The sequence below is a fragment of the Scyliorhinus canicula genome, unplaced genomic scaffold (assembly GCF_902713615.1).
Source record: "Scyliorhinus canicula unplaced genomic scaffold, sScyCan1.1, whole genome shotgun sequence".
NCBI classification, from domain to species: Eukaryota; Metazoa; Chordata; class Chondrichthyes; order Carcharhiniformes; family Scyliorhinidae; genus Scyliorhinus; species Scyliorhinus canicula.
The window spans coordinates 424,180-429,916 of record NW_024055498.1 but is presented as its reverse complement, the minus strand read 5'-3'; the positions used below and the strand labels follow the sequence as shown (position 1 = coordinate 429,916).

At 45.7% G+C, this 5,737-nt stretch overlaps 1 long non-coding RNA gene across 1 annotated transcript; it reads left to right on the top strand.

The window, feature by feature from the left end:
• Nucleotides 1-459: 459 nt before the first annotated feature.
• On the top strand, nucleotides 460-4,411 carry LOC119960314. Its single transcript, XR_005459375.1, has 4 exons — nucleotides 460-503; nucleotides 1,111-1,276; nucleotides 1,929-2,009; nucleotides 3,822-4,411. It is a non-coding gene; the product is annotated as an uncharacterized LOC119960314 (long non-coding RNA).
• The last annotated feature ends 1,326 nt before the right edge of the window (nucleotides 4,412-5,737 follow it).

The window sequence follows — 5,737 nt, the reverse complement described above, 5'->3', positions numbered from 1 at the left end:
GAGAGGGTGAAATTTGCCCTAAGGGGATCAGTGTAGGGGTTTTTCAGGAGATGGCAACCATTCCTAGATCTCCTGGCAGAACGGTAAAAACAAAAGGTCAGCAGCAGCAGCAACGGGGGGTGGGGTGGGGGGTGGGGGGGTTGTCTCTCTGTTTTTGTTTTGGGTTGAATATCTGTTATTTGCCAATGACCGGCGTTAATTTGTTGTTTCTCTTTTGTATTTACGGCGGGGGGGGGGGGGTTCTGTTTTTTTTTGTTCTTAGAATTTTCTGTTATTGTTTTCTTTTTTGTGAAAATGTGAATAAAAATTGTTTTTTAAAAAAAGTTATATTGTATTTACTGGGATGTTGCAATGGTGCGGATATTACCCAGCAGTGCCCTTGATGTGAATGTGCTCTATTCCCTCCGCATGAGCCTAGTGCGCAGGCGTGGAGATCTAACTGGAACATGCGCAGTGTCACTTTGCATGGAGGTCTGCGAGTGCGGGAGCGACTGTTTGGGCGGGTGAGTCATTGGGACGGAGGGCGGAATGGAGCCGGGAGTCGGGGGTGGTGAGGGAGAGGAGGCTTCATAAACGCCCGGTGAAGGTCCACGGCCGGAATAAAACCCTTCAGTTCCCGAGTTTGCAGCTGCGGGGAATTTATCCGGATCAGGCCCAGTTCCACCGCCGCCATCTTCATTCGGCGGGGAGCAGTGCGCATGCGTGCTCATCCTGGCCTCTTTGATCAGAGAATCCCTGAAGTGCAGAAAGGCCATTCGGCCTGTCAAGACTGCACCGTCCCTTCGAAAGACCCTTCCTAGGCCCACTCTTCACCCTGTCCCCACCTGACCTGTGGAAGGAAACCATAGCACTGGAGGAAACCTACACAGACACGTGGAGAATGTGCAAATTCCACACAGTCACCTAAGGCCGGAATTGAACTCTGGTCGCTGGTGCTGTGAGGCAGCAGTGCAAACCACTCTGCCACCGGGCCGGGGTTCCAGTGGCCAGGAGAGAAAATGTATGACTCATTGATTGAAAGGTCTGGTTTACAGACACCCTCTTTCGAGGGGGGAAAGGTGCTGCAGGGCACACCTTAATAATAAGCACATTTTTTATTGTCACAAATAGGTGTACATTAACACTGCAATGAAGTTACTGTGAAAAGCCCCGAGCCGCCACACTCCGGAAGATTTGAAGACTGCAATTTTTCTCTGATTCCAGTGCTGCTGAATTCTTTCCAGCTGCAGCTCCAACAGCAGTGTTTAAATTTTAACACAGTGAAATAGTTCCAGAGGTGAGTATTATTGAGCATTCATCTGTAATTTAGACTTTTTAGTGTGTTTTGTTATCTGTGCTCTGGTTCCAGGGCTCTGGGGCAGGTTTGGTCTTTCACTGTGGATATGAATCCATGTTCACCCGTTGCTCTGTTTGTGCTCTGCCCTCCCTCATCACCTCTCTGCCATTGTCTAATGTCTTCTGCCTCTAATAGTGGATTTATTTTAACCATGTTTGGTATTTTACTGTTATTTCTTCCAATGTGCCTGAATAAAGATTTAACTGCTGCCCATCGCTTGGCTATGTGCTGCTGATTTACCATCTTTATTTTCCCATGGTCAGGAATTGTTTTTCCAGCATCAGAGATCATTTTCCTTCTGCTGATCAGCTGATATTAACCATCAAATTCTGCTCCATATTTATTCCCTGCAATTGAAGATTTGAGATTACTATCAGACCAGCCATGATCTTACTAAATGGTGGAGCAGACTTGAGGGGCTGAATGGCGACTCCTGCTCCTTGTTCATATGTTTATTTATTCTGTCACCCGGTGATGTTAACTCTGTTTCTCTTGCCACAGTTACTTGCTGATATGATGAGTATTTTCAGTATTTGCTCTTTTTATTTCAGATTTTCAGTAACCACAGTATTTTGCTCTTATTCTGTTACAGGCATTTCTCATGGAACCGAGTCTAGAAGCAGAGATAGACCAATTAAGAACTGATTTGTGTTGGGAAGGGTTGGTTGTGGAGGTTAGTATCTGGCCTCCAATTACAGTCCTTTGTCGCAGAATCATTGAATGATTACAATATAGATGGAGGCCATTCAGCCCATCATACCCATGCTGCCTCATCCCATTGCCCTGTCCTTTCTTCACTTCCTTGCAGCATCTTTTCTTTCCAAGGTTTTGTCCAATTCCCATTGGTTTGTTGTGTCAGTTTGGCTGGAATGGAGATGCAGGAGAAGCTGCTGGGTTTAACCCTGAGGACTTTGTAACCCAGTATTGAGCAATCATTTCAGATGTGAAGTTGTCAAGGGAGGTACGGGGAACGGCACTAAGTCATCCACATTTGGAGAGTCGGTACAGACACAATGGGCCTTCTGCACCCTAACAATTCAGTGATTCAGTGATCAAGACTAGTTTGCTCTGAGGTCAGCAGACTTAAGAAACTGTCCCAAAAACACTCCCTCTGTGTGCGGGACGGTGTTGCAGTGGTTAGCACTGCTGTTGCACAGCACTGAGCACCTGGGTTTGATCTCAGCCCCGGCTCCCTGCCCGTGTGGAGTTTGCACATTTTCCCCGTGTCTGCATGGGTTTCACGCTCACAACCCAAAGATACGCAGGATTGGTCATGCTAAATTTTCCCTTAATTGGAAAAAAATAATTGGGTACTCTAAATTTAAAATTCAAATGAACTCATCTGCCTGTTTACCTTTACCAATCTGATTAGCGCAACCTGTATGTAGATTAAAATCACATGATTATTGCAGTACTTTTCTCACAAGCCATTGTTCCTCGCTGTATTCTCCGCCCTGCAGTGTGGTTACTGTTCGGGGGGCCTAGAAACAACTCCCACAAGCGACTTCCTACGTTTATCATTTCTTATCTGATTCTGATCGTAACCTGATTCTACATCTTGATCTCCGGAACTGAGGTCAACTCTCTCTATTGTACTAATGTTTTCCTTAATTAACAGAGCTGTCTCTCCGCATATTCCCAGTTTCCTGTTCTTCTGAAACGTCACGCACCCTTGAATATTCAGGTCGCAGCCTTTGTCATCTTGCAGCCGTGTCTCTGTAATGACTATCAGATCACAGTACCTGGAGTACGGTGCACACTTTTAATCTCCTTCACTAAGGAGGGTGATTCTTGCATTGGGAGCAGATCAGAGAAGGATCACCGGGCTGATTCCTGGGATGAAGGTGCTGTGTTGTGAGGAAAGGTTGGGCCTGGACTCATTGGCGTTTAGAGGTGATCATATTGAAACATATAAGATTCTGAGGTAACATGATAGGGGAGATGAAGAGAGGATGTTTCCCCTCATGGGGGATACAGGAGCGAGTGGGCAGATTGTCAAAATAAAGGGTCCCCATTTCTGATGGAGATGAGGAGCAATGTCTTCCCTCAGAGGCGGGTTAGTCTTTGCAATTCTCTTCCCCAGAGAGCAGTGGAGGCTGCATCATTAAATATATACAAGGCCCAGTTAGAGTTTTGATCAAAAAGGGAGTCGAGGATTATGGTGATAGGAAGAAAATGAAGTTCAGGTCACAATCCGATCAGCCATGATCTTATTAAATAGAAAAGCAGGTTTGATGGGCTGAATGGTCTACTCTTATCTCTGAGGATATAAGATCTTTTGGTCGAGAACAGGAAACCTTGAGTGTCGATCTGTCGATCAGCGGGAATTAGCAACTTCTGGAGAATAGGGAGTGTGTACCTTAGATACAGCAGAGTGAGAATGGAGGGAGAGAGAGATAGAGTGTGTGTGACAGTAACTAGAATTGTCTGTTCTGAATTTCTGAGCTGTACTGACCGTGATGATATTTGTAAACTCCTTTAACAGGATATTCAAAGGGGAGGATTTGCAGCAAGAAATCTCAAACCAAACTTCACATCAAGATCTGACACAGTCGGCCATTTTACCATCAGTGTGACTGGAAAAGCACCGAGACTCCCGCACCAGGGGGAAACTGTGAGGATTGTGGGAAGGGATTCACTTCCCCATCTGAGCTGGAAACTCATCGACTCACTCACACAAGAGACCGTTCACCTGCTCTCAGTGTGGGAAAGGATTTACTGCTTCATCCAATCTGCTGACACACCAGTGGGGTCACCCAGTTCACCTGCTCCGTGAGGGAACGGGTTTACTACTTCATCCAGTCTACGCAAACACTAGCAAGTTCACACTGGGGAGAGATTTGTCCTTTCATTCATTCTGCTTACACACTGGCAACTTCACACTGAGATGCCATTTATCTGCTCTGTGTGCGGGAAAGGATTCGGAGATTCATCCAAACTGCTCACACATTCACGAATTCACACTGGGGAGAGGCCGTTCACCTGTTCTGATTGTGGGAAGGGATTTGCTCAGTTATGCAGCCTGCTGAGGCACCAGCGAATTCACACTCGGGAGATGCCGTTTATCTGCTCCGTGTGTGGGAAGGGATTCGGAGATTCATCCAACCTGCACACACACTCCCGAGTTCACACTGGGGAGAGGCCATACACCTGTTCTGACTGTGGGAAGGGATTCACTCAGTTGTCCAGCCTGCTGAGACACCAGCGAGTTCACTCTGGGGAGAGACCATTTACCTGCTCTGTGTGTCGGAAAGGATTTGGAGATCCATCCAGCCTGAGCAGACACCAGCGAATTCACACTGGGGAGAAGCCGTTTACTTGCTCCGTTTGTGGAAACAGATTTGTTGATTCAATCCACCTGCAGAGACACCAGCGGGTTCACACTGGGGAGAAGCCGTTCACCTGCTCAGTGTGTGGGAAAGGATTCACTCAGTTATCCAACCTGCAGACACACCAGCGAGTACACACTGGGGAGAGACCGTTCACCTGCTCTGTGTGTGGGAAGAGATTTGTTAATTCATCCAACTTGTTAACACACCAGCGACTTCACACTGATGAGAAGCCGTTTATCTGCTCTGTGTGTGGGAAAGGATTCAGAAGTACAGCCCACTTGCAGAAACATCACCGAGTTCACAAGTCATTACAGGGGTTGGATTCTGCTGTTGTGGCTGCTGTTAATCCCATCCAGGACTGACCCACGTTCATTCTGACAGTGGGTGAAGTGGGAGGGTCGGGGGAGGTTTCTGTTGCACTGGCCAGTGTCCCAATTTTAATTTCTGTCGGCTGAATCTCTGAGCGAGGGCACATTTCCACTGAAATGATCAACAGAAGCAGATGAAATGCATTAATTTTATCCTGGACAATTCTGATGAATGTAGGAAATTATTATACATATACAATTTTATATATATTGCAGTAATATTTTTGAAAATGCACATTTACAGTATCACTGTACTCTGCGTCACCCTATGTCTATGCATTTACATTGTGTATTTATCGTATGTCCTATGTTATTTCACGCATGGAACGATCTGCCTGGATTGTATGCAGAATAATACTTTTCACTGTATCTCTGCACGTGACAATAAATCTAACATACAGGCAGATGGTATGTTTGCAAAAGATGCAATTAAAATGTAAAAATGGGATAATCATTGAATCTAACCATTTAATTGTTTCTCTAAATTGGGCAAATGAAATCTAGTTTATAGAAAGGTCCACCGGGGTTTAAGATAATTGAGGAATTGTGTTTAGCCTTATTAAAATGGCAATAAGACAGTTAGTGGGGTAGCGAAATGTAACCAATGAGTCAAAGACGGAAACCTGAAAGGTGTCTCACTTTTACTGAAAGCAACTCTACACAGAGGACAGCAAGGATCCCTGTGTTTGCTAACTTTATTT